Source organism: Perca flavescens, unplaced genomic scaffold (assembly GCF_004354835.1).
Source record: "Perca flavescens isolate YP-PL-M2 unplaced genomic scaffold, PFLA_1.0 EPR50_1.1_unplaced_scaf_107, whole genome shotgun sequence".
NCBI classification, from domain to species: domain Eukaryota; kingdom Metazoa; phylum Chordata; class Actinopteri; order Perciformes; family Percidae; genus Perca; species Perca flavescens.
In genome coordinates this window covers 4252-12500 of record NW_021166523.1, presented here as the reverse complement: position 1 = coordinate 12500, position 8249 = coordinate 4252, and the positions used below count along the sequence as shown (strand labels likewise).

Here is an 8249-nt window from a genome sequence, read left to right as displayed (position 1 = left end):
CTCCATCCATCCATCCCTCCATCCTCCCGTCCATCCATCCATCCCTCCATCCTCCCATCCATCCATCCATCCATCCTCCCATCCATCCTCCCCTCCTTCAATCCCTCCCCTCCCTCCCTCTCTCCATCCATCCATCCATCCATCCTCCCATCCATCCATCCATCCTCCCATCCATCCATCCCTCCATCTTCCCTCCTTCAATCCATCCATCCCCCTCCCTCCCTCCCTCCATCCATCCACCCTCCCATCATTAGCATACAGGGATGTATCTTCTAGAAACTATGTGACAGTAAAACCTCCATCAGACGGAGTCCCATGTTAAGATCAGTAATCAGTGACTCACTCTTCCAGGAAGTGCTGCTGTGGTCCAATCACAGAGCCCGGTCTGCAGATCCTGATCCAGGCGATGGCCTCCGCTGCAGTGAAGCGGTAATGTTTCATCAGGTAACAGCCAATCAGAGAGCCCGCTCTGCCCAGACCAGCTAACAGACAGAGAGACAGACAGGTGGACAGACACACAGAACGACAAGAAGTCAGACAGACAGACAGACAGAGAATCACAGACAGACAGACACAGATAGAGAGAGACAGACAGACAGAGAATCACACAGACAGGCAGAGACAGATAGATAGAGAGAGAGACAGACAGACAGACACAGATAGTTAGAGAGACAGACAGACAGAGAATCACACAGACAGGCAGAGACAGATAGAGAGAGACAGACAGACAGATAGAGAGACAGACAGACAGAGAATCACACAGACAGGCAGAGACAGATAGATAGAGAGAGAGACAGACAGACAGAGAATCACACAGACAGGCAGAGACAGATAGATAGAGAGAGAGACAGACAGACAGACACAGATAGTTAGAGAGACAGACAGACAGAGAATCACACAGACAGGCAGAGACAGATAGAGAGAGAGACAGACAGACAGACAGAGAGAAAGACAGACCGAGACAGATAGAGAAATAGATAGACAGAGAGAGAGAGACAGATAGATAGAGAGAGACAGGTAGAGACAGACAGACTTTTGTATACATGTATATTCTGTATAATTTTGTATTTTTCTTGCAATAAAGAAGTAAAAACACATGACAGGAAGTTGTAGGCCAGTATAGGAAGTAGGTGTCTGGGACAGGAAGTGCTGACCCTTGCAGTGGACGGCCACGGCTCCGGGTGCCCCTCGCAGACCTGCAGGAAGCGATGCGTGATGGCGTCGCTGGGCGTGCCTGCCGTCCAGGAAGAAGAGCTCGTAGTGGAGGAAGCCTGCGTCCGCTGAAGCGCTTTTGGAGTCGAGATCTTCTTGTTGAGGCGCACCACAGTCGCCACGTTGTGCTTCCTGAAGTAGGGGAAGTAGGCCTCGGGGCGTGAGAGGGTAACCTGTGGGGGCGGGGCGGGGACAGCTGTTACACAACAACAACAACAACAACAACAACAACACTCCAGCTTCCTTCATCAACTAAAAACATGTCAAACACCGTCACACTGGTTTACGTTTCAAAAGATGACGAAGATATGTTAGATACATCGGTCTTCCCGGCATTTTATTGGTCTTATCCTGCTATGTTTGAAATTAAGTGTTTGTCTTTTGATGTTCTTTTCAGCCTAAATCACTGATTTGTACGTCTGCTTTATTTTTATTTTATTTTATCACCCTGTGGCTAACGTGCTATGTACAGCACTTTGGTCAGCGAGCTGTTTTTAAATGTGCTGTAGAAATAAACTTTACTTACTTACTGACTTACTTACTATATAAACTGTTGGTGTGAAGCTACAGCCAGGATTTATTTAAAGTTCATAATCTAAAGCAGAAAATAACTAGGGATGCACTGAATCCAGATATTTGGAGTTGGTCTGAATCCTGACTCCACTGGTTGAGATTGTGCTGACTCCTCCTCCCATCCTCAGTCCATGAACCCAGTAAACTCATGAATGAAGTAAACAGGGACTGTCCTTCCTTTGCTGTACCTGAAGTTGCTGCATTCTGGCTGCTGTCTGGAGATTCCTTCATGAACAACTCGTATTCTTCCAGATGTTTCAGACCAGATGTTGTAACAGCGGCCATGTTGTGTATAGTTTAGGGTCCTCGCCACCACCAGACCAATCAGCATTGAGCAGATTGAACATGTAGCTGGACTTGAATGGTCTTCTTTGACTGAAAGTTCTGCCAAACAACCACCTTTTCTGCTCACCAGATCCATGTCCACTTCCTCACAGCCTACTGCACTGAACGCCCACCCACGAAACACCTTCCTTTAACCAACAGCGCCCGTTACTACGGTGACCAGCGTGAGCCCCGAGTGACAGCGTGGGGTTCGGTTCCCCTGGGAACAAACTCTAAGGTTCAGCAGAAACCAGAACCCCTGTCAAAAGCCCAAATATTCAGCCCAATCAGAAACTGAAACCTGGATTCTGTGCATCCCTGTAAAATACATGCATTTATTTATTTATTTAAAGACACTTGAGGTGATAACTTTATGAGCTGCAGTTTGACTCTGAGGGATCTGAGCCAGCCAACATTTAAACAACGTAATCTTTCATTCACAGCGGAGGAAGCACAGTGCTGTGGCCTGAGGAGTACTCGTATCGCCTCGTTTTCTGTAACCAGTGTAGCAGGAAGCCAGGTTGGGGGCGGAACTAGCTAACTAACGTTAGTCACCGCCTGTCCCTCTCTGTCTGTTGCCGAGAGAACAGATGACACCCCGGGAGAGAGTCAATCTGGTTCCCCATGTTCAATCTGTTCAATGCTGATTGGTCAGCTGGTGGCGAGACACTAAACTATACACAACATGGCCGCTGTTACAACATCTGGTCTGAAACATCTGGAAGAATACGAGTTGTTCATGAAGGAATCTCCAGACAGCAGCCAGAATGCAGCAACTTCAGGTACAGCAAAGGAAGGACAGTCCCTGTTTACTTCATTCATGAGTTTACTGGGTTCATGGACTGAGGATGGGAGGAGAGTCAGCACCATCTCAACCAGGGGTTCAGGATTCAGACCAACTCCAAAACCTGGATTCAGTGCATCCCTAGTTATTTCCTCTCACGCAGGAGCAGAACGTCACGTGGTACTTGGCGGGTGGGCGTAGTATTAGCAGTGTGTTCAAGTGCAACTTTTTGGCCAAAACCAAGGCGAGATCCTGGCTATGCGTGTCAGCATCTTAACTGAAACATTCTGTCAAACTGAACGAAAAGGATCATGTTGATCCTCTGAGAGCTGTCTGTCCACGTTAACTCACCGTTCTCTATTTTAGTTTTAGGATGAGGTCCGCTGAAGGCCAGGAACTTCCCCGGACGATCCAGTTCAGATCTCCGTTCTCCACGCTGCATACACATCAGCACACAACACATGACGGGATTCATCCAATCAGCAGCACTCAAGTTACACATTTTCAAAAGATGATCCTCCAGATGCTCCACTCTCCTCTCCTCAACATCTGTCTCCTGCTGCTGATTCAACATCTCCTGCTTTGCTGATCTGTTAGATTCAGGAGGAATTATTTAAAAGCTACGTTGTGTAAGAATTTCTCCCATCTAGCGTTGAGAACTTATATCAAAGTCAGCTCTCCCTCTCGCCACGCAGTATTACAGCTACGGTAGCCTTCAGGCTTCAAAAAGCAAAAAGGTGTACAAAAGGCCGTCTATCAGTCGAAAAACATTGAGTCATAGACTGTATATCAACGGATATACAGTCTATGACTTATGGTTCATGTCCACGGCGGGGATGCATGCCATCTGACAGAAAGGAGAGAGAAAAGAAAAGCAGACTGCAGCAGTCTGGAGGAGAGTTAACTAGTGGGGATATGGTGTGTGCCTCCAACGCAGCTCAATGTTCACTCTTTTCCGGTCTCCTGCTCTTTTCAATCTCCGCTTTCTTTTTCTGGGCTAAGAAGAAGAAGAAGAAGAAGAAGACTCCTGTTGCTGAAATTTGGATTTTGAATGCGTGAGGTCCTCCATGTTTCCTTCTCTAAACTTGCCACGGGGCCGAGAAGCTACGATACCCATTAGCAGCATCTGGGAGTCGAAAAACATGAAAGGTGCAGCAGTATGTCCCACACACACACACACACACACACACACACACACAGGTGGAGCAGTATGTCCTGTATGTTCATTACACACACACACACAAAAAGGTGGAGCAGTATGTCCACACACACACACACACACACACACACACACACACACACACACACACACACACACACACACACACACACACACACACACACACACACACACAGAGCAGTATGTCCTGTGTGTCTCTTTACCAGCTAATGTATTTCTAGATGATCATGACTATGGAGAGTCTGCTCCAGTTCATCCTAACACTAATGTTACATTTCCAGCCAATAGAACACTTGGAGTTGATGGTGGAGGTAAATATTCATGAAAATGGACGAGTTGGTGAACATGCAACACACATTTAGAGAATGGACAACTAAACACGTTACACACTGGGTCTTTAATATTTTAGATCTTGTCTTTGTCAGTTTGATGAACTAATCATGTTGGATATTTGCAGAGTCTGGTGAACGTTAAGCTCCGTTAAGTTTTGTTTGCTCAATAAAACCTCCTGAACAGCTGAGATGACCCGTTGGCACACGTGAAAAGGTTTTCCTTAAGCCTGACTAAATAATTAATGCCAGCAGTGTTGGGGAGGACAGACAGGTAGCGGTGGTGTGACAATCACCAGTTTATTAATATGGGCTTTTCCCTGACATTATACGGCCTCATTATTCAACCTTTCAAGGGATTCTACTTCCTTTTTTTATACATAAAAAAAGACATATCCCCATCACCAAACTCCACCAGACTCCATGTAAATAATCAGGACTTTTAGCGTGTATAGAGCCAGCATATCTCCACCAGACTCCATGTAAATAATCAGGACTTTTAGTGTGTATAGAGCCAGCATATCTCCACCAGACTCCATGTAAATAATCAGGACTTTTGGTGTGTATAGAGCCAGCAAATCTCCATTAACTCCATGGAGTCTAAGGACTTATGCTGGCTCTATACACTACCTAAAAGTCCTGATTAATTGCATGGAGTCTGGTGGAGATATGCTGCTCCATACACACCAAAAGTCCTGATTATTTACATGGAGTCTGGTGGAGATATGCTGCTCTATACACACTAAAAGTCCTGATTATTTACATGGAGTCTGGTGGAGATATGCTGGCTCTATACACACTAAAAAGTCCTGATTATTTACATGGAGTCTGGTGGAGATATGCTGCTCTATACACACCAAAAGTCCTGATTATTTACATGGAGTCTGGTGAGATATGCTGCTCTATACACACTAAAAGTCCTGATTATTTACATGGAGTCTGGTGAGATATGCTGCTCTATACACACTAAAAGTCCTGATTATTTACATGGAGTCTGGTGGAGAACCCTGTAAAGCGGTGTGTGTTTTTTACCCCGTAGTGTTCGTACATTCACGCCGAAGGTCTCAAAGTCAAAGAAGCCGTGCTGCAGAGCCTGAAACACAACAACAAGCGTGACATCACCGGTGAGTTATCTGTCCCAGTGTCGATGACGCCACCCAGCCAATCAGAACTCACCTTCCTGATGCCCCACAGACAGTCGAGCACTGTGAGGTTGAAGGTGCAGTTCCCAAAGGAAGTCCCCAGAGAGAGAGAGAGAGAGAGAGAGAGAGAGAGAGAGAGAGAGAGAGAGAGAGAGAGAGAGAGATAGAGAGAGAGAGAGAGACAGAGAGAGAGATACAGAGAGAGAGAGAGAGAGACAGAGAGACAGAGAGAGAGAGAGAGAGACAGAGAGAGACAGAGAGAGAGAGAGAGAGAGAGAGAGAGACAGAGAGAGAGAGAGAGAGAGAGAGAGAGAGAGAGAGAGAGAGAGAGAGAGAGAGAGAGAGAGACAGAGACAGAGAGAGAGAGACACACACAAACTTAATTACAGCCTTTAAAACAATTAATATTCCACCAAGTAAACTTTTAGTGAAAAGGCCGGTTGGGTATCATTAAAAAAAAAATAATAATAATAATAATAATAATAATAATAATAATAATAATCATGTGCTCGATACCAGTTCCTGAACAATTTTCTAAAATCTATTTGAACATAAATTAATTCTAACATTAAGTGTCCCAGCTCAGACTGTGTGAGTGTCTCCTGTGTGTCTCTACAGCTGCTAACGCCAGACAGCCAATCACAGACATTATTACATCTTGGTAAAAGCATGCTGCGTGCTGATTGGCTCCCTGACGCTGATGAGAAGTATAAACCCCAGGCCAACTGCGTAGGCTACGGTGAAAGCTGTGATATGGAGCCTCAGTAGGAACATAAACCAGCCTTTAGGAACCCAACCCCTGATATTATTTAAAGTGACAGCAGAGTTAGGACTCTGGTTCGGAGACATGATGTCAGTGTGAATCTTTATTATCACAGCAGTGTCACAACTCTCTGACCAGTGACACATGTCTCACAGTCATATTAATAACTGGTGGTGTTCAGGTACATCTCCAGAGAGCTGTTGAATAGTTGAAACCTCATCCATTAATGTCTGCAGCTCCACCCACACCTCCACTGGACACTGGCTCAACTTCATCTGGCTGTTTAATGTAAAATAATAAGAGACATTAGTGAGTCTGATGGTCAGTGAACGCCAAGTGGTGTGTGAGAATCAGTGGGCGTGGCCTCCTCCTGTTCCACACACACACACACACACACACACACACACACACACACACACACACACACACACACACACACACACACACACACACACACACACAGCTGTTATATAACCAGAGAGACAACAAAGAAGCCCTTTCCTCCTCCTCTCAGACACACACACACACACACACACACACACACACACACACAAAGACACAGACAGACAGACAGACAGACAGACAGACAGACACTTTGTATCTCAGCAATGAAACAACAAACTGAAGCTTCAACATAGTAAAACTGAGTTGAACTTTTGACAGCCAGCCCTGATGGAGACTTGTAGTCACGGTGATCTCCGTCACAGTTAATCACAGCTGATGCTGCTATACTTATTATGAATCATATTCCTGTTCTCGTCTCTGCCTGTTAACCCTGGGTGAAAGGTCCATGACCTAGTACTGCAGTACTAGTAGTAGTATTAGTGGAGGACTAACCTGAAGGGCAGGTAGGAGGTGTTGGAGCCAGAGACCAGAGCTCTGTATGTAGTAGTAGTAGTAGTAGTATTACTAGTATTAGTGGAGGACTAACCTGAAGGGCAGGTAGGAGGTGTTGGAGCCAGAGACCAGAGCTCTGTATGTAGTAGTAGTAGTAGTAGTATTACTAGTATTAGTGGAGGACTAACCTGAAGGGCAGGTAGGAGGCGTTGGAGCCAGAGACCAGAGCTCTGTATGTAGTAGTAGTAGTAGTAGTATTACTAGTATTGGTGGAGGACCAACCTGAAGGGGGCAGGTGGAGGCGTTGGAGCCAGAGACCAGAGCTCTGTATGTAGTAGTAGTAGTAGTAGTAGTTATTACTAGTATTAGTGGAGGACTAACCTGAAGGGCAGGTAGGAGCGTTGGAGCCAGAGACCAGAGCTCTGTATGGCTTCTTAGTAGTAGGAGTTTTCTTCCTGAAGGGCAGGTAGGGACACACACAGCACACATCACACACACACACACACACACACACACACACACACACACACACACACACACACACACACACACACACACACACACACACACACACACACACACACACACACACACACACACACACACACACACACACACACACACACACACACACACACACACACACACACACACACACACACACACACACACACACAGATTACTATCCCTTAGTGCAGTGGTTCTCAAACCATTCCCCACTTTGGTAAAGTGGGAGTTTTCCAGCCCCACCTGCCCCCATCGCCCCAACACAATGTTAATGAAATACACAACAAGCTTAAACTGGTCCGATTTACTTTTGCAGCTGTTGTCAAAATTTGTATCAAGTTCAAAAATAGAAAATAAATAAAAGCGCCCACTTTGCAATCTGTTAAAAAAGAAAAGAACAGAACCATTTGGCAAGTCAGGTCTGTTTATCCCTGAATTAGTGGCTGCAATGAGCCTGTTCTGCAATGCACAATTTTCGGGGTGATGGGTCTAATAAGCTGCAACACACACACACACACACACACACACACACACACACACACACACACACACACACACACACATATATATATATACACAAACAGACACACACACACAC

General features: G+C 45.7%; 1 pseudogene; it reads right to left on the bottom strand.

The window, feature by feature from the left end:
* LOC114551485 (dual specificity protein phosphatase CDC14AB-like) overlaps positions 1-7599 on the bottom strand; it is a 9673-nt pseudogene extending 2074 nt beyond the window's left edge.
* Positions 7600-8249: the final 650 nt, after the last annotated feature.